At 47.5% G+C, this 27066-nt stretch overlaps 2 protein-coding genes across 4 annotated transcripts in view; one reads left to right on the top strand and one right to left on the bottom strand.

Moving 5' to 3' along the window:
• The window catches only part of LOC139811161 (netrin receptor UNC5B), a 156104-nt gene that overhangs the window by 123659 nt on the left and 5379 nt on the right, over positions 1-27066 (bottom strand). The window lies entirely within an intron of this gene.
• LOC139811162 (netrin receptor UNC5C) overlaps positions 19885-27066 on the top strand; it is a 33410-nt gene continuing 26228 nt past the window's right edge. For all 3 annotated transcript variants that reach the window (XM_071775281.1, XM_071775282.1, XM_071775279.1), the window contains exon 1: positions 19885-20408. The gene's annotated coding sequence lies outside the window, so the exon portion shown is untranslated. The remainder of the gene's footprint in view (positions 20409-27066) is intronic.

Raw genomic sequence — 27066 nt, 5'->3', positions numbered from 1 at the left:
CCGATACCATCTCTGTATCCAGCATCATTGACCACTTAACGATACATTATCGGGCACTTCGGACTCTCTTCTCACCTCGCCAAATCGCTTGAGCGTGAAATTGCGAGCGTTCGAAGTACAATCGCCGCGGTCGTCATTAAACTTTTTGCCCCGCGAAGACGAGTAAAACGTTCAACGACGCCGGTCCCGGCCTCTCATCATCGTCAATATCGTCATCGAAAATCCCGCGCTTTTCGTAGAAAGGGGAAACGCGGGACAAAAAAACCTCGAGAGAGAGAGAGGAGAGTAGCGCGCGGCGATTTTGTTCTCACGAAAACTGCTCGCGCCCATTATCCCGGCCATTGTCCCGCCCTGATTCCCCCGCACGCGCGCACTCGCGCGGATATTATATATCCGCGCGACGATAAATCCTGCGCCGCGCGCTGACGTGCACATTCCGCCGGATCCAGCCATCCTTGAAGGGATGGATCCTCAGGGCTCAGCGACCGTCATAGCATATACCGCGCGGCGGTAAATAAAATCGGTAAGCTCCGCGACGATTTACGAAAGCAGAAGCGGCAGTAAAGGTTTCCGCTCGATCGGCCGTAAACGCGGGTGCCTGATGTACCGATACGCCGATAACCAGTGTTTCCTTCCTACATCCTTGCCCCAACACGACAGCCCTCCCTCCAACAAGGCTCTGCGTCCTTTGACACAAGTAGACTTTATCGTCTCGCCCGAGTCCTCCGTATATAACGTTTATATAACCTCACATTATTCCTTGCGCAATCGAGATATCAATCTATTAAACTATAGGGCCGCATATTTTGAGCCGCAAAAAATGGACGCGCAGATAACGCTCGAATAATGGAAAGCTATGGCGCGAATATCTCGCCGTTAATGAACGCTCATCTCTGATTTACATGACAAATATTCTCTGGTTGGAAAAAAATATATATGACCAAACACGATCTCGCGTCAGGATGATTTAACTGCTTTAGTCGACTCTCTTCTCTGGTCTGATTTGAAAAAAAAAATCAGCGATTGGATTCGGATAAAGTGCTATTGCGGGGAACGGAAGAAAAAGGATGTTCTTTTGAATCTGTCATCATAAACAGATTCGTAAAATAAGACTCGTGAGCGCATTTTAGATACTTCGCCATCGCTATTGCCGAAGACCATAAACGTCCATCAGGACTATAATTTCACCGGAAAATTATAGCAATGTCATGCTCCTCGTGAGTGCTCGGAAAAGATTAACGCTCGTTACATCGCGCCGCAATAAAGAACAAGAAACCTGTGAAACCACATCATTCCGGTCCGCCACAAATGTCCTTTCATACCCGGGACGAAATTTTTTTTATTAGGCCCTTCGTTTCACGGGCTTACGCCGCGCTGCCGCTCCCCGAGCGTCCTCGTGAAGTGTGTCTCGGCGCAATGACCGAGGGATCCCGCGAGGTCCTCATTAATCTCTTGTCGCCGACGAGGAGTAGGAGGCGTTGACGAATCTCGGGCGGGCAAAGTGTACATTCTCGTTACCTCGTTCTCGGCTGTGTCTTCGTGGATGATGATCAGAGACTACGGGACCGAGGGGGGAGAGGGAGAAAGCGCATCTCTTCGTCCTCTTCCTCCTTCTCCTCCTCGTCTCTTTCTCCTTACGTCTCTCTCCTTGCTCCTAGAGTGGGCGAGAATTACAGGCATTGTGTGCGCTGGCCGTTGCGGTAATGCGGTTCGCTGATTTATCGCGGAGGTGAGCCACGAGGAGGTGTAGCTAATTGTTCTTGCATGCAGATCTTCGCCGAGGCGCGCCCCAGCTCGTTTCCTCGTCGACGCGACGCTTCGAAATTAATTGTCCGCCACGGTTCTTTTCGCCTAAGCCTTCCCTACACCCCCCCCCTGCTCCCGCGTCGGCCCCGCGCGCTATCTTAGCCCAGCTCCTTTTTGTACACTTTCCCCGAGTCCCTTATCATCTCGTGCCCTTCCTCGGCTAAACGACGCAGCGTCGTGTTTCACGCTGCGTCGTCGGCCAAACCTTTCACGCTGACCTCTGCACCTCGGCAGTAACGTATTTATTACGACACGCTAGAGTTACGATATATAGATACTAATCTCCGGAAAGCTCTTTTCGATAGAAAAAAAAACCAATCCGCGCGTAATCGGTCGTGGTATCGATTAATAGTCCTACGCGAGCGCGCATACTTTGTATACAGTAATGTAAGTTGTAATTCAGCGTTCGAAGATTTATTTCGCGCGCGAAGATCTACACCTTCCGCGAGAGGGGAAAATTTATTTCTCGACTGCATACCATTTTCATCAGCTGGTTCCCGGAGTGTTTACTACGATACAAATAACACGCTGTTGTCACAAAATATTTATCGCTATTATAAATTAAACGTTTGCTCTCTGAAACGGATAATGCATGTCACACGGATCTTATAATACTGAAATAAACGGATAATTCAACGTGTATAGCGAAATGAGTCGTATAGTCAATCAAAATTATGTACTGCATTTTGAGCGCATCTGGAATTAATAAATTAAAATATTCTATTTTGTAATATATACTTTTAGAATTTGCGTAATCGTTTAATTAATTTATTATTATTATTATTATTAATTTGTGCTGAAGAAGACCGAAACGAACTAAGGTCGAAACGTCCACATGTGTTATTGATCTTTGGATAATAAATTATCAAATATTTTTTTTATAAATCATAATATCCTTTAATTGCTCGAATTTGGCCTCCCAACTCTCTCGAATTTCTAATAAATTAAATATCCAAAAATAAGAGTTGCCACCGCATTTCGTGCTAAACATGCGCCGTTTATGGGCCGCAGCCACTCGTCACCGAACGAATGCCTAATTTTTCTTCCGACTGGATACAACCAACGTGCGCGACGCGGCGAGAGTTGAAAATAGCAGCGGCGCGAGTCGGAATCTTGGAACGTAGCCGTCGTCGTCGTCGGCTGTCCGGCGACCCATATTAATGGCGCGCCACGAACGCGGGGTTCAAACGTCGGGGATCGTAATGCCCGCGCGATATGAGGAACTCTCTCGTCGCGGCGCGCGGTTAGCGGGCACGGCGAAACGATGCCGTTTTCTCGTCGTTTTCTACATTTCGCACCGCGACGAGCCATCAGACTGACACCACCGGTGAGTGGTCCCCATATTTTTCCGCAGCTGCTGGTGTGACGCGACTTTAACAACGGTGAAAAGGAGTAGTTGGAGACCGGTCGCATCCCGGTGCGAGCCGACCGCGATGCGCACGGTCAACGCAATTATGGCGAAAACCAGGGAACGAAAACGACGGTCCGTACTGTGCGACGAACCCGAACAATTTGTTTTGACTACGAAACATGGCAAAACTTCTTGGAGACGATCCAGCAAACTTGGTCGTTCTCTCTTCCTCCCTCTCTCTTTCTCGCGCCATGTTTTCTTTCGCGCGCCCATTCCTTCGCGTACGTAGCATAGCGAGACGACTCGTTCGAACTCCGCGATATACTCTCTTCCTTCTCTCGCTCGTCGACATCGCTCGTCCTTGTCTACGTTTCGCTCCGCGCGAAACCGATGGCCTCTGTTTGTCAAAAGGCATCACGGAGGAGGCACCCGTTTGTCAAGGGAATTGCATTCGGCCCTTTCTCGCCGCCGAGAAATATTAAAATTCCAACGTATATTCGTCGAGCGTGGCGCGCGAACCCGCCTTCGTGGTACATACTTTTCGCACGCCTGCACGGCCGCCCGTGACTTTTTTGTAACCCTTCGGGGAGATACTCCGCCGCCCGATGCACATCTCACTGTCGCGGAGCACGATATAACGAGGTCCCGCTTGAAGCATCTCCTCCGCGGTGTGATGATACTCGATTATCCGATTTTATTACGCGTCATCAAGTTTTTGTGAAGATACTATGTATATTGAAGGGTACAGGGGAAAAACGATCAAAGAAATTGATCTGATCAGCTATTTATCTTGTGGTATTTTAAAAGAACTTTCATAATACTCATCTGTTTTGATTAAGAACAATTACAATTCATTGGAAATAAGGCTGAAAGATGCACCGAGCTGAGGAAAAAACGATCATAATCCACACGCTTCGCGCTTGTGGGAAAGAACCGAGAGTCCAACATACAATGTAAACACTAAATAAGTACTAAGGCTGCGTTCCAATATTTACTAAACTTTGTACTAATTTTTTCAATAGCTTCCTAGATACCTGATGTCTTAAAACTTAAAATGTTTTTCTTGAAATTACTCCGAATGGACATTGATCGGTTTTCCCCTGTACCCTTCATATACATATCAAGCTCTCGGTATCGTTACGTTGCCATTTCACAACGTCCGTCGGAAGTAAAAAAGCTGATCTCTCGGCCTTTCTCACAATGCGTTAAATATATGAGGGATTTGCGCGAATTAAATCCGCGCTCTTCCATTTATCATCCCGATCAATCCGCCGTCGGCGATCTGTCGGGCACATTGAAATCGACGATCGGATCGATCGGATCGATCCTTTCTCTCAGTTAGCTCACGTTTCCCGGCGCGGATTCCAGGCTGCGCCGAACAAGATAACGAACGCGCCCCAGTCGAATAGCGGAAAGAAAGTCGGCCGAGTGCGCGACGCTCGTTAACTCCATTATTTATTCGCGCACGGGTCGCGGATACATATCGACTTTTGCGCACAATTTGCGCCGCCAGTAGCGAGCGCGGCTCGCCGCGCCGAAGGTAAAACGGTCGTGGAACGGTAGCTCGTTTTTCCTCGGACGAGTTAATTGACTCGACGTGCCCGCTCTCAATAATAAATAAAAGTGGCCGAACAGGACGTTACGTCCACCTCGCGGCATTCTAGCGCGCGTGCCGTGCCGTACTGTGTCACGACAAAAAAAAGAAATAATTAAATAAAAAGAGCTCGCGCGCGGACGAATAAGCTTCGCGACGCTCTTGCACGTGACGACGTGTGCAAAAGAAAGAAACACGGAGAACGCGGTCTCTCGCTCGTCCGCGCGTTGCGCCACATTGCATCTTGAAATGCCGACTCGCGCACTCGGCGAAATAATTTATCAGCTTGGAATTCCGCCTGGCACACGATTGTTAACGTCGCGTCGGCACATACACACGCGCGCGCGCGCACGCATTCACACATCAGTACGTTTACACGTGCGTGTAAACGAGCGGCGCGCGAGCGCACACATTATGCGCTTTGGTACTGCGTAATCGCGTATAATTTGAAGTGACATATCTTACATTATTATCTCGCGTATTACAGGAAACGCGCTACCCGCCATTAAAGTGGCCGCGCGCGTCTCGATATATTACGCGAGACCGCTCGAACGGACGACACTCGGCATTCTAACGTTAACTAGCTCGTGACGACGCACGGTCTCGCCGCTGCGGCCAACCGGTTTTTCCCGGACGGCACATCCCGAATGCCCGGCGAACACTCCGATTTCCATGAAGCCGCGCGAGCTAAAAAATGCTTTATCAAGCGTTACCAGTTATACTCGGCCTGTCCGCAGGTAACTTGCGCAAAGTAATCCACGCACTCGAGATTGTCGGAGATCGATATCTCGCATGCCGATCGAGGGCTCTTTACGAAGGAAATCGTTTCCTCTCCGGTCCCATGCCGATCGATATGGAAATGCCATGACCCAACTATAACGTCACTTGGCGGTGTGCAACCGCCGGCGCCGCACCGCACCGCCCTTTGCAGGCGCATGCAAAAGGAAACGGAGCGTATACGCCCGTGCATACGACCGTTATCGAAACGCACTTGATATCTCGAAACTGCGGTGATTATTTACGCAGCGTAGAAACTGCATGAAGCATTCGTAATGCAGTTCAATATAACAGAAGTTCAATCGTCTTCCCTGAGAGATACTGGATTTTTAGCAAGTCCGTTTCGCGTTATCTCACGCGTACATTTATCTCGTAAATAAAAATTTCGCGCGCATACCTCCGCATCTGCCATATCTTTGTAAGTACGTAAGCGATAATGTAACTCAGAAGTATATGAGATGAAGGGGAGCAGCAGCATTCGCGAAACAACCGTTTCGATATTTACCCGCGAACGAAGATAAACCATTCAGTAGTTTGAAAATGGATAGATAGCGAGACAACTTGCCCCAAGAGGACTGCTCCTCCCCCGCGCGCAATTCAGGCTCTTGGCATTACTGGGTATAACGACAAGCGTTTTCTTCTCTCACGGTAATGGATAGCTGGCGATGATGTTTATTCCAAAGGCTGATAAGGCGCGGCCTGCGCCTTCTCAAGAGCGGTATTCTTGGCTAATTGCTCTCGAGATAATGCAACCGCCTCGCGCGGAGGATATACCGCGGCGGATGCCGCTCGAGTGTTCGTAGATCCGTCTAAATACTTTAAAAGAGTTTCGCTGAATCCGACTACCCAAGTGGATATATACCCGAGCGCGCGGAGAATATACGGTATATAAAAGAATCCATTATCGCAGCAACTTCTACAAACGCTCTGCCAGTGGTCCAGGAGAATAAGTTACAAGTTGCGCAATCGGAAAGAAGGAGAGAGAAAAAGGAAGAAAGAGTTCGAAAAGTCAATTATAAACGTTTGTAGTGTTTACTTTCGATTGGACGGTAATAAGCGCGCGACCGAGATAAATTATGGCTTTGGAATAAGCACAAAGAGCGAGCCGACCCTTTCGTGAGTAACTCGTGATGCATTTGATTTGGATTAATGAATGTATTCGTACCATAAGGCGACCCTCGCGACAATCGCGTCGTTACCAGCACGAGCGCGACGAGATGACTCTATTTACGAGCGATTCCGTTTTCCCATAGCCAGCGGATCGTTGTTTCGTCGAATAGCGGATGGAATCCTGACGTCATCCGTAGCTAGTATTCTAGGTATTCGTTATATAATAGTTCGCATTATTCGCGATGATATAGAGTAACAAAATGTAAAATCAAAAGTTCATGCTAATCAATCTTAAAATAGATATCTATTAAAAATGTTATGTCATAGTTCGTTGTATCACCAGGCGGGTATATATCCGGGCACTTTCTAGGAAAAGAAAATGTTGGAGAAAAAAGACGTTCCCCAATTTATCGGGCGTACCGCATTCATCCACGTCGTCGGCAGGGCGTAATTAATAACCCGTTTAATCAGGCCTATGCGCGTTGGATCTCCGGGCGGAAAAAGCGCATCCGTAAAAACGCACTGATTTATAGTCAGACGGGGAGAGAGACAAAATAAAAGCGTGTCGAGGAAGCGATGGCGGCCCCGGATTGATTGACGTTAAGTCGACCGGCTGACTCGATTATCGTCCGTCCCTGGTCATTAAGAAGAAACATGGTCTGCCTCGAAGTAAAACCTCCACTTACGCGGATTAAGATAAGTAATTATGTCTTATGGTTTCAGATGGTTTCCAGATTAATCGATTCCCAACGAAAAATCGGATAATCGACTGCCGATGCGCGCGGACCATTAATTTTCGTATCATCCCATATTAATATCCGCGCTTCCATCGAACGCGCGGACACGGCGCGGCGATGCTGTCGTGGCGCATCCGAAGCGTTTTATTTCCACGTGGAAATCATTAAATCAATTAATTGCCTCATTAACGTAATTAATCGTACGCCGAGTTGAGCGAATGAAAAATATAAATTACTCATGTAGAGCGTGCATATACCTTCGTGTGATTGATGGCGCCGGTATTCGACAATGTATTCTGAAAATATATAATATAATCGAATTTCCCCGTTTTCATTGCTCTCTCGTGCACTTTCGATTCTCAATAATGACAAATGTAGGACAGTCCGATGAACCTCTGATGTGCATCTTAACTTGGTCATGACACGTCGCACTGATACGGCGCTTCCTCTCTCGACATTCCCGGTTCTCGACAAACTCGCCGACTTGCCGGAAGTTCTTCGCAACGCGCTCAAGGACTTCCATTGTTTCGCAAAGCGCAATACGGTACGGCTACTGCCGGTTGAGCAACTTGCCCGCCGCAATCTCGCCAATATCGTCCGAGTTTGAGTATTACCTCTGGAGAACGTCAGTATACGTTCGCCGGAAAGCAACGAACTCAACGAACTCTGTGAGAGAGATCGGAGAGCCAGTCTGTGGAAGGGGATACGCGCGTGATAGGCTCCACTCAATTTTCATATGGCCCCCAGGAATCGCCTAGAATCCAGAACCATGAATTTCACGAGACCTCGTAACCGACGTAAATCCTTCGAGGAATTAAATTCCGTACGTGAAGAGAAAAGACCTTTCAATATTGCGAACGTAGCTAACCCTTTTATATCCATTATCAAAATTATACGCTTGCCACCGCGAAGTATTGGCCACCTGCGGTTATTCGACAAATCACAAAGGCATGGGAAAACAAGACTGAGGAAGGTCGCAAGCGCAAACTCCGTTAACAAAAAATTAATATATCTAAGTAATTTTAAATTAAATAAAAAAACTATTAAATTTTGTGCATTTTTTGAGATTACGAAGACTGCCTCAAACATCACAATATCATCCAATTTTTAGAAAAACTTTACATATATAGAACCGCTGAATACGAAAATAGATGGGCTTTATGATAAATTTCCGACGTGGCTCCGACATCAATGTAGTCGTAATCGATGGGGAAGCTTATCTCCAGGCTTACATAGAAACAAAAGACAAATTATCACATAAAGACATCGATCTCCCTGATTGATGTCCGCGGACAAGCGACAGAACAGATGCGAACGGCTGGCCGTTTCGGTAGGCGCAAAAACGAACGACGGAAACAGAAGAGGATGAATGGAGAAATCTCCGGAGTATAAAAAGAAAATCTCCTCTCCCGTAAACCAACGCTTCACGTTCGTCGCTGGCGAGCTGGAAAACTTACACCCATTGTACATTCGTTGAGAAGCGAATTAAGAGCGAATAGATTTTTCCTATTCCCATCTCGTTTCGTTGAAAGCGAGAAAGGGAGAGAGAGGGAGAAAAAGAAAGAGGAGAAAGCCGGTACCATGATAGGTAGACAGAGCACGCGTACACGCCGGCAACGCACAAAGGGCCCGGTGTTACCCCGACGCATTGTGCAACAGTCCCGCAATCCATTGCGAGAACCACGGGACTGTCAAGAGAGCAGTTCCTGGCCCTCTCGACTCCTAAGAAAGGAAGGAAAAAAATAATGGGGCACAAAACTGTTCCGCCGGCCACACGACTCACGAGCGACGACGACGTCAAGGTAGACTGAGCCGTCGGTGACAGAAAGCGAGCCACAGCGAATCACGTCGTCGGTGGGAGAGAGACGGCGCGGACTTCCATTGAGAGTGCACTGTCTGCAGCTGCCAGATGCCCCAGTCCTCATCGGTGCGCGAATTAAATGAACGAAATCTGCACCTGCGATGCGAATACAGGTCGTGGGTGTGGGACTGGACTTTTTCGGAACGGAGATATCGGAATAGAAGGTATCTCGAGATGCCCGATCATTCTTATTCTCGACTCTTTCCAACCCTGTTTTACCTCCACCCACCATTCTTTCCTTCCCCTCGCTCCGACGAAGACCCATCACCGAGAAAGGACAGACGGACTTCGGACAACCCCATCCGTCTATTAATCCGACCTTTTGTACCGACTATCGATCACTCCCTTCGCGCTCTGGGGGGCATTACGTACCTCTCCGAGAACCCTCCTTGATCTTCTTTCTCCCCGTACCACCTCGCCTCAGATAATTTTAGGTAAAACCACACGCTGCGTAACCGAAAAAGCGCGACTCAGGTCGATAGCCGCGGAAGATACTCGTCGGCCGTGTATTAATTATGTTAATTATGCCCGACACCGGTCAAGTCTGTAACGAGAGCCGTGGAGAAAATAGCTCGGATGGATTTCCTTCGGATATGATGAAATCAAGTCGTTGACGTGGAGTGGAGTTTTACAAAACAAACAACAACGGACTGTAGAGCTATTCTGGAATTCGTGCTTCGACTTCATCATGTAACAAAGTTTGAACGAACAAAATATCTAAAATTTTAAGCTAATTAGACGCGCATTAAACAGCTTGCTCAAATATGTATTTTTCCGAAACATGTTGCTTAACTTGTCAACAAGTTTTTAATTTAACTCTTAATATTAATGATTTTTACGAAATAATGTACTTCCACCTCTCATTAAACTTTCGCGTATCGTATAACCCAAACGGCAGAAAAATTAATTTCGTTGGATTTCAATGTAACGATACGTGACTCGAACCCTCGCGTAACTTCGAAGAAAATTGCACCAATAACCGCTCGTCTCCTCGAGGCGGATAACTGATGCGGGGCTCCGAGAGTAGAGGCAACGGCGTATTGAAACGTTTCACGAGGGCCGCGCGCGGGGAACACCGGCAGGGATGCCGACGCATTCACGATTGCATAAGTAGCACAACGGCTGTATAAAAGCCTGTTGCACAAATGCATATCCCGCAGCGAGAGACCAGAGTGATCGCCGAGAGCCTACTCGAGTTACTCGCCGCCGCTCGCCCGAGCACCGCTCACAATTGTGTGTCGCCCTGCGTGTGCGCGCACGTAAGACCTATCATCTCCCTTTTTTCCCCCGTCCCCCCTTCACCAACACAGACGACTCGCGAACGATCGTGTAATAGCACGATCCACCAGTGCCATTGCGGGGTGGCTCCGACATTTTCGAAATGGAACTACGTGGAAGCGAGCGCGTCGCGCGAACGAAACTCCCCTTTCCTCGGTCGGTTTTCCTGATTATTATTATCCGCGGTCGTAAACCGTCGCCGATACAATGGAACTTTCACGGTGAACCAGAGTTTGGACGCGAACGTGCGTGTACCACGCGCTCGCATATGGTAGTTTAATGACGACAACTTTTGTACACCATTGGATAGTCCATTGTCCGCCTAGAGGCGCGTAGAAGCGCGAATCGTAAACCGGTGCTCGTGTTACGACGCAAATCTTTATTCGCAATGCCGCTTCGCGGAACAACTCCTACATGGTAGCCGGAGTATTCTCCCAATCAAACAACAATCAACGACAATTATATATCAACCCGATGTCTTCATGGACTGCAAGAGATGCATAAGTTTGTCTTTTACTTCTCTTTAGCGCCAGATTAAATACTAAATTTTTTTTGTTTAATATACAAAGATTAATGTCAAAATACGAATCAGATATAATGCCTATTCTCAAAGAGAATAACACTTAAAGCATTTGAATAAAAATATTTCTAAATAAAAAATTGATAATTCTTCCTTACGTAATTTTCTCGTCCCATCTGCATACATATGTCGCTGGTCGATATATTCAAAATATAACAACCGAATATTTCCTTGTAAAAAATACTTGACCTAGATCTCAACAGGGCATCCAAAAGTTAGAGTGCTTGCTGAGGATCAAGCACTCGAAAATTAGTGGTACACTTTCGTGACGCGGCTCAGGACATACCAGATGCGTCAACAATCTCGTAACAATTCCATTATATCACGGCACAATCGCAACAATCGCGATAATAGGACTAAGCGCGTTCCTTCACGTGGAACGTTCACGTCTCCCGGGCATTAGCGAGCTAATGAAACGTGAGTTGGATTCGAAATCCGTGGTGTCGCGTTTCCGGAAGCCGAGAGGGGTCTACTACCGTACGTCCTGTCGGAACGGGAGAGGAAGAAACCCGGACAGACGTTTGCGGAGGAAAAAAAGAGATTGGGAACGAAGGGTGTGCAACGCGGGGTGGAGGAGAAACCTGATCAATTTATTTATTAAACGTTTTTCGTGCCTTTGTTGGGGCTGCCGAGTTCCCACGGGAAATACGAGGCGCTTAAATGAGTACCACTCGGCGGAGGAGGAGGAGGCTGAATCCCGGACGCGAGAGGAAATCGTCGCGAAGCGGGAAGAGGTAAGATAAAGAGTGGGATCAGGCAGTGGGATACTCTCTTCCTAATGGAATCAACGTGGAGTACCGGCGGCCACCAAAGATTCAGGATACAGCGAAGCTCGGATACGCGCGCGCGCACACGAATTTTCGTCGGCGGGACGAATTTTCTCGTCGACCTTCCCGAGGAGCGCAGAGCAGAGCTCCTGAGAATCGTGCCGGTGCGGGAAAGGTGGGATACCCTCTTCCTAATGGAATCAACGTGGAGTACCGGCGGCCACCAAAGATTCAGGATACAGCGAAGCTCGGATACGCGCGCGCGCACACGAATTTTCGTCGGCGGGACGAATTTTCTCGTCGACCTTCCCGAGGAGCGCAGAGCAGAGCTCCTGAGAATCGTGCCGGTGCGGGAAAGGACACGGGTGAGGCAGGAAAAGAAGCGAGAGGCCGATTCTTCTCCTCAGGAGGAGACAGCGGTTCGCCATTAACGCAATCTAATCGTCGGGGGTCCCTTAATAACAGGTTGGCCTCGGAGTTCGTCGGAAGAGCTGCAACCGCGCCCGAAGAAAAAGAAAAAGACGATACACGGAGAGCGGCCTCGCCGCGCAGGAGGACGAGAGAGAGAGAACAATGTTAGACGCCGCGCGCAGCCTGAAATTCACTCGTTTTCTCGGATACCATTCTACGCGAGGATCCTCTCTGTAATCTCTCAACCGGGGCTCAATTAATGCTTAACGACAAAACCGGGTGAGGAGCCTTCGGAAGAGCCGGTGAGTGGTGCGTGGGACCGACGGAGAGAAGAGTAAGAATGCTGCCTCGGAAGATACCGCTAATTGTAAAGCGCCCTCGTACCACAAATTGCCGAGCACGCGTCCGAAGAATGCGCGTCAAATCGTTCGGCTGAGTCCTTCTTCCTTCCTACCGTTACGAGCCCGTATCGCCCATCGAATGCTGTTCCCTCCGTCCTTGGGCGGATCAGGTTCATCCTCCTCCCTGTCTTCTGCGGCGTTCTCGGCTTTCCGTCGCTTCCATTGTGCTCCACGCCGCTAATTGAAAATCGCGATAGCGGCGCGGTACGGAGAAGTAAATAGCACGTTCGGATTGATTGAGTTTATTGAGTGAGTAGACACGGTGTAATGTTCAATGATACACTCTGAATGGGTGCCTGATTGGTAGACATTATTCGGCTCCGCGAAAGTACATGGTCGTTATGAGTCCTGATATTCTGATAATGTGTAATCGAAGTAAATATCGTTTCACTTTATCGCACGGTCTCCTCGTCGTCTTTTCAGAAGCCTGAGTCTAATGAGCGATTCTGTTAGCCTCTCTTGTAAATGCGCAAACGTTGTAATTACATAATCCTGCCGCAAAGGAGTCGTTCGCTAATTGAACGTCAATCATGTAAACATTCAGATCTTCATAATTTATCGACACATTATTTAATATGTTGCAAAGGAACGATAGAAATCTTTGGCAGTTATTCTCCGGCATGTTGCACAATTAATAAAATGAAATTATTTTCGTCAAATGTCGAGAAAGAGACTTTGATAATTAATCACACATTTTGTACTGAAACGTGCTGCAATATTATAAGCTCGGAAATGCTGATACAAAAAACACAGCACTCAATAAAACGTTTGCACGATAGGACTGCTATTGATTTCTACATTGTTACATTACAAATTATACATTAATATCACAAAATCGGTATAGTCTTTCATAATTAACAAAACGATGACTTTTTTCGTTTTAAACTACCTTGTACACAATCCGATACATACAGGCATCTATCCGGATACAATTTGTTGCACGATTCTTCCAAGAATCCTGTGGGACCAAGAGCTCTGTCATTATCTCGATAGGTACCGGGGACACCGCCCAGGGAAAAGCGTGAGGCAGGTGCAGCGGGGGAGTAGGTAGCGCTCGGTCATAAGTAGAAATTGAGAGAGGCGGAGAGAGAAATATCTCGTTTCTGAATTATAACCGCGTCGGGTCGTCGGTATAAAAGTCCCAGGAAAGGTAAATCAGCCCGGCCGGCCTACCGCGCGGTCCCTTTCGCGTACAGTCGAGATAATTCGCCTCCTAGGCAGCGTTGGATGCAATCTCCCAGATTGTGGGGCACATCGAAATTGCTGGGTTACAAGAAGTCTTCGTAGAGACTGAGGGCTGGGGAAGTCGTCGGCTTTCAGAAAACCAACGTGCCATTAGCGGCCGGTCTCCCTCGTCCGGTCGCCGATATATCCCAGCGCGCACAGGCGTGCCGTATCGCCGGTAAATAATGCGCCGCGAGAGGGTGTGCCCCTCTGTGAGACAAAGGGAAGAACTCGGCCCCCTTTTGTTTCCTCGGACCGAAGATCCTGACTTTCTACGTCATGATCGTGTCGCCCCCCGCTTCCTGGATCTTCTTAACTCGCGTCAGAGGCTTCGTGATCCTTTTCATCGTCAGTGCAGGCAATTATTCTATGTCATAGAGAGCTTCCGGGTGATTAAAATCGAAAAGGAACGTGGAATGATATATTCGCGAAGTGCGATATGCTTCAATAGACTTGGTATTTCCTCCCGGAAATCTCGCCACAGTATATATTAGCGGCATTAATAGCAGAAGAAACATTCCCGTTAATGATTTCTCTTTATCCGTAGTTTCGACAATAGCTGCATTCCGATATTTACTGTCAGCAACTGTCAGCACTGAAAAATCTATAGTATACGTGACGTAAAATATAGAAAAATATAGGTTTTCAATATTGACAGTGAATATCGAAATGCAGCCAATAAATAGGAGATTCCATAAATGCATATAAACAAAAACACATCAGTGTCGACAGAACAGTTGAATCAAAATAATCGTAGTATCCATAAAAACCGCAGGTAGAAACAATCATAAAGATCACGGTAGCTATAAAAAAAGACAATCTAGCCTGCTTTAACTATCTTCCCGGTCCACGTATTGCCCTATTAATGTAGAGCCGCCGCAGAACCGAACGATGCATTGGCTGTATTATTCGAGCCGAGAGCAGATCGAATTTATAACCGGCACGAGTTTTATATGTGAGATACCAGAGATTTGTCGGGAGTTATCGATTCCATTAAATACTATTAGCGACGTGTATCACGAAAGACGTATACGTCTCCACGTATACGTATCCACGAGGAGCTGAAATCGATTCACTGGGCACACGCTTGCCTACCTGAGCACTCCTCTCAACCGGACCGGGCATATTTTTGTTTTAGGTGGGCTCCCAAGAACGGAGAGATCCTACCTTCCAGATAAAGGACTCAATCTACGAAGGACACTCTCTCTTCCTCCTCGCGTACGGCCAGAAACCCACCGTCAAATATTTCGAATGCATCGACTGGACGTGGCGTATTCGTCTTCTGTCTTTGGTCCCTCCGATATCTTCGTGAAACCCTCGAGACGCCTCGTAGGGTCCATCAAGCGAACGTTTCTCCATCTTGCTCTTTCTCTCCCGGTTCCTGCCAGGTCGCTCTCCTGCTTCTGCTCCTTGGTCCCTTTTTTTTACGAGAGAAAGCTCGAATTTCACTCATGGGGTCTTCGAAGAGACGTCGGCCTCGTAATTCTAGATGGGCGACATCGATTTTCTTCTTGAAAATTAATGGACACGCTGACACGCGCAAAAAGAAAAACTACGCTCAATTCCACACTGAGTTTCCTACGATCCTATCGCACGTCAATTTTGTCAAAGCGATCATACGGCATTGGCGATGAGTCGCGCTGTACTTCTCTTTCCCTTTGTTCCTCTTTTCTTCAGCTCCTATTTTATTCTTATTACATTTATTGTATAAGGAAATCACGCGCGTGCGCACAAATTGTAATTATCGATAAGATGAAAAATAAAATATGCAAAAAAATATAAAGATATATTCAAACATATTTAGCAGACATATTCTCTAGCTATTTTTACACTCCAATCTTATACATAAAAAAAAAGGAATTTCGAGTGGATCGCATTCTTTATACCTTAATCACCTCTATACCACGGATTCTCGTAACACAATATTCTATACATATTTATGCGAAATACGGGTATTTTTTCTGTTTATGTTAAACCCGGATCGCTTCTCACCCCCGATTCGATTCAACCATAGAATTTCTGGTCTGGTTTCCCGAGGGGGAGAACGATACAGCGGCGGTGAGGGGAGCGTCTTCGAGTTCCGTTGACCTCCTGGCGAAACGAAACGACCTTACAAGAGTTTCCTCTCAAGAAAAGCAACCCACGAGAGCGAATACGAGGGGTCGGAGAAAAAAAATATTCCACGGCCTGTCGGGCCGTGAGCATTCGACGAGGTGCTTCTAGGTGAATTCCGCACGAAGAAGAGAGTCGTTATATATCTGAGTCTCTTCATTGAAATATGCGCCGGAATATTCCTCAATTGCCAGTTTCCGGCTGATTAAGGACCGATTTCCGCCGGGTTTTCAAAAAAGAGTCTTATTTTGATGACTACATGTAGCCGCTCCGCGCATCATTAAGCGGATAGAAAGAGTCACCCGAAATGAGAAATATCCGATTCGTGGGCGTCACGTGCAACCGAGATTTTCGGGAACGAGTGCGTAACACGTGTTACCGAAACTGGCCAGGCCGCTTTTCAGTAATGACTCTGAGAACCACAGAACCTGCCCTCTTTGCCCCAGAAACATCATGAAAGTATGCATATAATTGCGTATAAAAAAGTATCTCGGTAAACATGTCAAATCAGAGAGCAATAAAGGAACTAATAATTCTTCTTCCTAACAAAGGTTTTAGTGAAAAGCTATTATTTCGTCGTAAGTTTGTCTAAGAGACCGTTTCCGATCTTTTATCTTATTTTTTTTGTGTAACACACCAGGTATTCGTCGAGCACTAAGTATTTTACGACGAATCATCATTAGTTGTCGCTACCATGTTTTTTTTCCGAGGCACGTTACGACAATCCATTCCGAAGTCGAAGGCGTAGGCCTTTCAGTGGAATCGTACACGTAAGACCTTCGGAAGACCCGGGGACTATTTCAAAGGCCCTGTATCATGGACCGGGCACATTCACCCCCCGCTGTTAAGCAGCTTCGTGGCGGCAGACGAAAGGGGGTGTGGCACACGGTACACCCCCCGGGATCCTGCGGTCATCCCCGGACGTCGGCAGCCTTTAAAGCTACGTGCACAACGAACGTGGGCATTATGCGGACTCGAAGCTACGCGTTGGACCGTTACCGAACTGCCCTGTAATGGGATAAAAATAACCGTGTTTATATAGGATTACGAGACGATCATTTTCTCTATTCGAGACACGACGTAAAACTATGATGGGAAGAGGGTTCGCGCTGGAAGGGTACAATTTTTCATCTCTCCTTCCTGGCTTGTTATATTATTGTCTGCTTAGAAGGATTCTCATTTATCGATTAGGAATCGTATGACAGAGGGTATATGAGCGAAACACGCGTCACCTCGTGTCACCGTGTTGTCCAGGATCAGATACGAGATTCCTGGTAATTATGAATAACGAACGCACGTCAAGCGCGAGTCAAATAAACAATGATATAAATAGATACGTTGGAGCAGAAAATTTCGCTTGTTCACATTTAAATTCATCTGATCGATATTTTAACCGCGAATAGCTAAGGGAGCTACGACGAGTTGACGGGAAATATAAATAAATTTCTCCTAGCGATATCGCGCCGGGTATTCACCTTGCTAGAGTCGTCGCAACGCTTGGCACATGCGCACCGATAACCTCATAATCTATTTTTAATATTCAATTCTTGTATCTCCGGCTTGAAATATCAGAGAGCGAGCTTTCTTACAACAAATCCAAGTAAAAGAGAAATCTATAATTTTCCGTCTACGTCAGAGACAAACGTCCGATATAGATTGCGGGAGAGAATAACGTATCTGTTAAAAAAGAAAAGAGAAGTATAAGAAAAATGTAAGCTCCAGTGGAATATTGTGAAATATCGACCAATCAATTAGACGAGCTCGAGTCTGGCAAGCAAGACTGCCTTTAATATACATATATCGTATTCAATATATATCGTTTTAAAATAGATATACAGGACGGCTTATTTTAATGTATCAAATATCTCAAAATCCTAAGTTTTATAAAGAAACTTTTTAGACAAAAGTTGTTTGGTTCTGAGGGGAAAAGAAGATAGAAATATTAATTAGACCTTCGATGGCGTTGTCAAATCGAGTCAGTTTAAATTTTTTAAATTGGATCCCCTATTTTTTTATGGTATATTTCTGTAGCCCTTGTCGAGACGTTTTCAAAACACTATAATAAAGCTTTCTTTCGTTGAGAATTTCTTGAAATATTTTAAATTTTGTCAAAATATTTTTAATATAAATATGAAATATCTCGTAAAGTATTTACTTTTCGATGACTAACAAATATTCCTATCTTCTTTCCCCTTCAGAACCGAACAACTCTTGTCTAAAAAGTTTCCTTCTATAAAACCTACGGGTTTTGAGATAGTTGAGTAGATAAATTAAAATGAGCCACCCTGTATTTAAAATTAAGAGATCGTTCCTCGTAAAAATCAATTTTCAGAGAACTTCTGTCATCCCCTCTTGTATTCTCTTTGGCCTGGGGCGAAAAAAAATGTGAAGGGAAGGAGAAAGGGATCGGACAATCGATGAAACTTGTATGTTTGCTTTTGTAACGTGAGCGTTAACGAGACATACCGCGAAGTTGGATATTAAACATCGAGGATTATTTGATTACAGTCTCGAATTTGCATGAATCCGCCGCTACGATTCTCCTAGTACCGATTTTCTCTTTCTATCTTTTCGGTAAACCATACGAGCGCCTGCTGGAGAGAGAGAGAGAGAGAGAGAGAGAGAGAGAGAGAGAGAGAGAGAGAGGAACGAGGCAGAATTGGGAAACGCATGGAAATGAACGTTATTAAATTGTTCTACCGTGACGCCGAATCCACCCGCAGACATAAATTGACACCGACAACGTCGAATTAGGTGCAGCGCGGGTTGTGGGGACCGTCAGATTGGTACAGGTAAAACTCACCGCGCGCGTATTCGTGTGCCCCCCGGATTCCGCGGGTACATGCACATACCTCCGCGCGAGCGGGGGTTGAATTTGTGTTATTAATGGATTTGTTTGCGGTACCCCTGCCTCTCGACAATCAATATTTATTTATCGAACGTAGCGACAAGTACGGCCGTGTCGCGCGGCGAGCAGGGAGAAAGAACGGGATCGGGGAAAACGAGAAGAAGAACGGAGATGGGCAAAGGGGGACATCGCAAATAAATGGTCAGCGTATTTATTTGGTGAAAAAACAAATTTATGCGCCGGCCAAAACGGAGCGGATTCTATGCTCAACCTGAGCCCCGCTGTCAAAGAGAGAAGGATAGCTCTCCGGTTTCCTAGATTTTTGGCTTTTTCCTTTCGGACCTTTCTTTGCTCAAGCAAAGGGCGGCAAACAAATGAGAAGCGGTTTTCCTCTCGCTTGATGTACGACTTTCGCTTTCGGTCAACAGTTCCGTTCGCCCACAAGGTACCAATTCACTAAAGTTTTTAGTACAAAATACCAAACTACCGCTCTCCTCCAATAACAGTTACTCGTGGTCTTATCATACATTTCTAACAAGTACGCATAACCATCGAATGCCCCAAAATTCGGCCCTGCGGGCTCCCTTGAGTAATCGGGAAACAAACAACCTGGACAAATATTGTATCACGCGAGGGCCACGCAATGTACCACGACAACCAGATAGGATGAATATTTGACCATGTCTACGGCCATCTCTCTGTACACGGAGAGGTCCGTCTCGTGCGGCAGTTCGGACGGAACTCCACAGCATCCGCGTGTACAGGAACGACTGCAGAAACGGCATTCACGCTCTCCCACCAGCCCACTCCTCTCCTCTTAGCTGCCTCTCCGCCTCCACCAGCACCTACACCATCACCGGTTTCGCCTCCGCCGTTACTACTACCGCCACCACCACCATCGCCGTTCACCACCACCGCCACTACCACTACCGCCGATATGCCTCCACCACCGTCGAACAACCTCCACCACCATTACCACCACGTTCGCTCAGCACCGGCGCCCGAGAGGCGAAGGGCCCCGAGGTTTCTGCTCTACGAGTCAGTTGGCCGACATGAGCCGCGCGTGCTGGGGCTCCTGGTGTTTATCCGCTCTTAACGGCTAATCCCGAAACGCGTACCCTCGTATATATTGGGACGTGCGCGTGCACCGTACCGTACCCGTGAAACATACACGAGGGGTGAAAGCGACGTTTCTCACAATTCGTACCTGTGGGGAGAGGTTTTTGACGTTTCGAACTACGACGAATTCGGGCTCCAATATTTTTGAACGGTGCGGATAGATTACCGGTGACGGAGGGAAATCGGTGTGCTCTTTATGCGCTGTCAGCGTCGGATACGTGATACGGGGATCGAGGTGAAATAGTTTCTCGCTCTAGATCGGCGAACGAATACGTATCTCTCGATGGTCGTGGCGGCTGGGACTAAAAAAATGACGTTACGGCGCGCGGTGTAACGAACTTGCAACGATGATGATAACGCCAGTGTCAGTGCAGTGGGGTTAAAGTGCCAGCCGGTTTATGGATAACCACGGTTCGCTGATTGGCTTCACGAGTAAGTGATATCCGACGTTAAGTTGCGTAATGCGTCGTGCAGCCGGATTTTTCTTGTACCACGTCGACCCAGGAAATGTGTCCCGATAACGTATGCAAAGTAGCGCCTTTACCCGAGACGCGAGCAGAAATGTGGTAGAATTTTCGCTCGTAAAATGCTGCTGCATATGGATGATGACGCAAATTACTTTACAAAACTGCGAAATGGATTAACAAAATAGCAAAGGACATATTGCTCCGATTTTGTAATCGGAGAGATCTTAACAACTTTAATATCAATTCAATATAAAGAAAACTAAAATAATACCTCTCCAGCAACTTAAAATATTGTATTTTACGAACAATAGAAATTTACATTTCTCACAATCAAGATGTTTCAATGCTGCAGGTCGGTCGTGACGTTTCAGATAACTAATCGAGATAATTCATTACACGCTCTCGAGGGACCGGGAATATTCCCGATTGATTCCGGTGGCTGCACATTTTCAAAAGCCCGCTAGGGACCGAATCGAAAGACGGACGTTTAACATTTAACCCCTGCGCTCCTGCTGGGCCACATGGACGCGTTCCAAAAGTCCCCGGGAGAGCCTGTTAAAAACTCACGTATCGTAAACTTGTGCTCGACGAGACGCCGCCTTATTCCCTCCCTGTGCGGCTTGTTCCAAAATACCGGTTGTTACCGATGCGCCGCGACTCGATGATCACTTTCCGATATCAACTACCGGATTTGCGCGGAACGGCTATAATCTTCGACCGCATGCACAGCCTGCCGTTGGTCTGGCAGGCTAAAGTACGCTTATATTACAGGTCTGCGCATTAAATGAATGAAGTCGTTGGAAAAATTACACGAGACGGCATTAACTCGGCGATATACGCTATTACTTGTTGCTTCATCGGAGCTATGTTTATATACCTCCTTTATGCCCGCGGCGTGCGAGACTTCGCCGAGGACACGAAATATGTACGCGGAACGTTTACGGATTATTCTAAATCCATTTCAGTTTTATTGGATAAAGTCATATGCGCGGAGTCAAGCTTCGCGCGTAAATAAAATGTAATCGTACATGTCAATAAATGGCTCCCGGGCGACTACGGTAACTACGAGGAACATGCGCGCGAGTATTCGCGTAATCGTAAAATATCCTCCCATATGCGTCGAATAAAGATTTACAAGTACTCGAGGGCACTTACTAGGATTACATATACAGGAGCACGTTCTTCGGCCAGGACTCTTAATGGCGAGCAGTAAGTTGCCGACGATTTACGCCGGATACATGCCTGCATCTTTTACCAGAAAGCTTTAAAATTGCACTCGTACCGCTACCTACCCCATATTTACTCGGAAATACGCGAAACGTATACATCATAAGAGGGGGGAGAAGATCTCCGAAGGTCTGGAGATTACCAGATATCCATACGTGCGCGCAATGTCGATTCCCGATAAAGCGGCGCTATTACATCGTTAGATTGGCTGGATTGTCGACGGTGATTTGCAAAATGGTCGATTCAATTACAGCCCCTTCAACGGTATTCCGGTAGGACGATCATATCTATCGTCAGCGATAGATCAGTACGTTTGCGCGGTTATAACGAGGGAAACGACGCTGAAAGGACGGTATTATCTCGAACAAATCGAGACATTACGTTTCCAACTTTATACGGCATTTATTGACTGTGAATCTTTAGTCGTGACACTCACGAGCTCACGATCGCTCGTAAAGATCTCGAGTCTCTGTGACACGAGTAAATCATCTGGGATAGAAAACGCTCGATATATCATTGCGCGCGCGTTCGTCGAACGTTCGTTAATTAATAACATGCTATCTCTTTAAATTGCGACGGTAAAATGTATTAATTATATCAGTGGCGCTGTATAATTACGGCTTTATTCCATTTCGCGGAATCATGCCCATTGAAATATTTTCGCGTACTACTGCAATGTTCACGGTGGGAACGTTAACTAATTAGACCGCGCGCATATAAATTTCGCGATAATATATATACGTAAAAAAGATACGAAGGAAGAGAGAATAGAAAGCGCTTCGCGATTTCTATCGCATCACAAAAATTCACCGTGCAACTAGAATCGATGGATCGATAAATGCTCGATCTGGAGCAATCCGGTGACGCATGATTCCGCCGTTATAAATAACTTCGAAGCGCGATACGGAAGATCGAGTGGTTTCAAAACGATTACGAGAGAAACAGACTACGGCGGCTGACTAAACATTTCGATCGACCACACCGGTGCAGTGGTGTTCGGCGCGATTGAAAATGAGGGATCTCGTTTGACTTCATTGGAGACTTTATTAAGCGACTAACTCACGGCGATGATCGTCATGACGCGGAACCGTGTACCGCGTGGAAAAGGGTTCTCGAGAATAATGAAGTGGAACGCGCGCGAGGCGTGTTTTGTCGGCGGATCCCTTTATTTCTGCTTTTACTACATTAGTCGCTTTCTGTAAATACACCGAGCGTGACACGCGCGCGCTTCTTTGAATGTTCGCCCCGTCACCGACAGGAGTTTGCCTTTCAACCAACGTTGCCTTCCTCGTCGGTGTCGGTTCCGCTATCGACGCTAGCCGCGCTTTTAACTTCCGCTTTTCTTCGTGCAACAGAGGAAAAATAATTATACACCGGAACGGTCTGCGTTTCTTACAAGACGCTCGGTGGATTTTCCAGGCAACAGCTGAGGGCAACAAATTGAAATTATAATAACACTTTCCCGTAGAAAAAGAACTTGATGAATCTTGATGGTAAATAAACGCTGTATGGCGTGAATGCCTCATGAACGAGACGTACAAACACAAATTGTGTGTATCTACTTTTCAATCTTAATGGCCAATTAAATAATAATTAATTAAAATTAGAGCGCTGTTATTTTTTACAATAAATTTCACGTATCGACCGGTGAATTTCAGAAGCCAATTCATACAAGAGCTTATATCGCTTCTCCCGCTCCCTCTCAACGTGCAATTTCAGCTCCATTGCCGTGCGCGCGCGCGCTTTATAATGCGTTCGTTGAAATTCTCTCCCCACCCATCATGAATAAAAATATCACGTCGAAATATTCTGGAGTGAAACTATTACGCGGGACCTACACTCTCGAATCTCCACGGGATCCGTGTAGAAGCCGGGCGGCGGGCCGCGGCCCGATACTCCTGACGGGTTAATACGCCATTCACACGCGATATTATTCGCGGAAGGTTACACATTCGTGCGCATTGGTCACGTTCGTGTCGGGTCCGACGATTTTACGCGAACGTCTATCATTTTACGTCGCCGTCATCGGCGTCTCGAGTACTTCTCACCCCCGCGACGCGCTCATTTCTCGAACTTCCGTTTTCCGTTCTCGCCGTACGACGATACGTTACACGTAGCCCCGGTCAAGAAGATCGCCGGTCGAGGAAGACAGGAAGTCTGCATGTACGTGCTGGGAGTGCGTGAACCGGCGCGGCGCGGCCAGCCGACGATCGTACCCCGCGCTTTTCGTGCTTCGGCCATTAAAAACTCGGTACGGTCCCGCCTTATCTCGCCGTCAAGATCGACGAAGCCCGGGCCGCACCGCCACGCAGAGCGCCATGTATCGCGGTTTCGATCGGAACCCCCTCGCGCAGGGAACAACGCCGTTGTTGCATTGGCTCGAGAGGACCCGCGTCATCGAAAAAGGGCCCACCTGGCACGCGCAGAGCCGCATCTGCGGCGGCCGATTCTTTCGGGGCCTCCGTGAGAACACGAAGTGCCTACCTGCTTCGGACGGGCGTACACAAAAGCGAGGCCAAAGAGAGCCCGGTGTCCGCGTGCGAAAAATATATTCACGCGTCGACGAATTTCGGCGCGGTGGCGAAACGACCGTGTCTTCGGTGCCGATTGCGCCGGCCGATCGATCGGACGATCGATCTTTAAGGGCCCACTGGTTCGGCTAACGGCGTAATCTGGTCGGAGAACACGGCCCGATACAAATCGAAAAGCGATGAGTAAGATTACCGATTGAACAGCAGATGGGCAGACGTTATAAGCACTTTAAAGGATTATTGATTGATCGATAACGACGGAGGGATAAATTCTGAAGAATGAATGTATGGAGGAAAGAGGCAAAATGAGGATAATAAAGAAACGAGCGACTTCATTTCATTCAAATAAATTTGTGATGGCGAAACGCTTTTATCTCCCCGAAACTCGAAGTATCGATGCAATAAAACTGCGAGGATAGAAAATACTGAAATAAAAATACCGTTTTAACGGTAGCTGCTATGTCTGTGAAATTTTAATAGCTCCAGGATCTCCAGACAAAGAGAGCCCGAAGAGTTTCTTACCAGTACCCTTATATCTTACCGCAGAGGTTGCGCGGGAGACGACGGAAAAGTCACGCGCGACGCGAAAAACCTCACGGAACATCCGCCGTAAACAACCGCGCGCCGTTTCCGACGAACTTTTACCGCACGCGGGATTTCTTAGCGGCGCGCAGATAAAATCGAGGAACATTGCAGGCCCGAGAGAGAGGGAATATCCCATCGTTTTTTACACATAATACCCAAAGGCGCCGAACGTCTGAAAAATCCTCATACGCTCGCCGCGGCGCGAGAGAGCTTCTCGTTTACGTCCGCCGATATATGCGCGGTCGAGGTGAACGGCGCGTCGTCCTCGTTTCCTCGTATCTCCCGGCTCCGTCGTATCGTGTGCATAGCTCCGCATCGCGGCGAGCTGAAGGAGATCCCGCCCGAGGCGATCGTAGTCGCATTGTACTTTATATTCATGCAAAAACGTCGAAATAACTTCCAGGCGCGGCGCGCTCGCCTCGCGTTGTCGACCAAAAGCCAGGGCAGGAACGTTTGATCCTCCATCGAGACTAGGGAAACATGCGCGCGCGCGTGCGATCGTCTCCGCGCGGGTATATTTTCAGCTGGTTGCTGCCGCCCTTCTTGGCGTTCCTGTTTGCGAGATGACTACGCGCAAAGGAGCCGTGTAGCCGCGTTACATAGCCGCCGCTCTGTGCGCGGGCGATGAAACGATCAAAGAGCAAAGGGAAGGTGTATTTCGGTGTTTGGTCGAGCGAGCGGAGCTGACGCGACGCGACGCAACGCGACGTGACGCGACGAGACGTCGAGGCTTTTCATCCTTTTCGCAAAATTACACCGTGGCCGCGTAGCGGTGCCCGATTTTCGGAATACCCTCGAAAGGTAGAGGCCGCGGACTGCCAAGCGTGGATCGGGAAACTCTTTAGCCGCGAACCAGATCCTTTGATCCGCTCCCGTTGTGGAAGTTGTAAATATCCTTTGTATCCCGGATACCCGGAATCGTGACATCGTTGCTCGCCGCGCGCTCGTTTCCTCGCGCTTCTGCCTCGCGCGAGAAGTAGTCGCGGAGAGGTAAGTCCATGGATACCGCGACGCTTGATTTTACGGGTTGCACTCTTTTAAACCCCTCTCGCGCGAGACTCCCTTTGATCTCTCGAGTTATTACGCTTACTTTATAGTTGGAAGTCGAAGCACGCGCCGCGCCGGAGTTTTACTTCTGAACGCGCGAGATAGTATCCTTGATACTCACGAACAAATAATTTATGTTGTGTATCGCGATCTCCTGAGTAAAAGGTCTCACCGTCGTGCATTACGATTGAAATGCCGTGTGTACAAGCGCGGGGAAATAATTTTCTCTCGTAATCCGATAGCATATCGCAAAAGTGAAGAGGTCACTAAGTACGTCGACGGAATATTGATATCGTGGAAAAGAAGTTCTTACTTTCCTAGTTGTATGAACACCGGCGCGGCGCGGCAGAAGGAGAATTCGTCCCGTTATAGGACCATTAATAACCACTAGAAATCGATAACCACATCGACACGTCTTCGAACATCTGCAAACATCTTTTCCGACAATGCAAACGCTTTTAAGCATGATGCGCCTCAAAGAATACAACTATAAATCGAATCCTCCTGCCGCAGGTAGTCACGTATTTGTACAGGTTCTCCACGAAATCGCAGGTTTCCACTCGCGCGGAGTCGGCCGCGGCGGAGTGAATCATCTCGCTCTCGACATCTCGTTCCTCCTCTTTTTCTCAGACAAGAACGATATTTATATCTATATACGGAGGGAAAAAGAAACGTGCGAGCCGATACGATCGATCTGATAGAAAGAAAAAACCGCGATGATCTATCCTTGATTGAGGAGGATCCAGATCGTAGGCAGATAGGACTCGTGACCGATCGAGTTCGTGTGAACCTGCCTAGACGCATCTGCCCGTTGGCTAAATAACAGCCGGCGAGAGAAGAAGGACCGGTATCCGAGAGGAATCTACGTCGCCAACGAGCGAACGTTGTGGAGGGAAGACGACATATGTGAGCACGAGGCAAAGACCAAGGAAGAGGCAGCGCGCGCGGCCGAGGAAAAGAAAGGCGATATCCTCTACGTGCGGTCTATAAAGACGCTGCGAACCCACATCCCCGCGGCCGCTGCGCCGCGCCGCGCCGCGGGGGAGGTTGACATGTTTATTTCGCTCCGTAATCTTCTCGGATTACGTTACCGAGAAGCGAGAAAGAGAGAGAGGGACGAAAAATGGAGAGAAACGGGCCGAAGAAGGAATAGTCGGCCTTCGGGAGAAACCGAGTTCTGGATGATACCTGAGGCTCGACGCGTGTTCCAAAGGGATCCCTTGCGGTTGTCGG

Source organism: Temnothorax longispinosus, chromosome 4 (assembly GCF_030848805.1).
Source record: "Temnothorax longispinosus isolate EJ_2023e chromosome 4, Tlon_JGU_v1, whole genome shotgun sequence".
Lineage (NCBI taxonomy): Eukaryota > Metazoa > Arthropoda > Insecta > Hymenoptera > Formicidae > Temnothorax > Temnothorax longispinosus.
The sequence above is the reverse complement of the archived record's forward strand: the minus strand, read 5'-3'. Positions and strand labels throughout refer to the sequence as shown.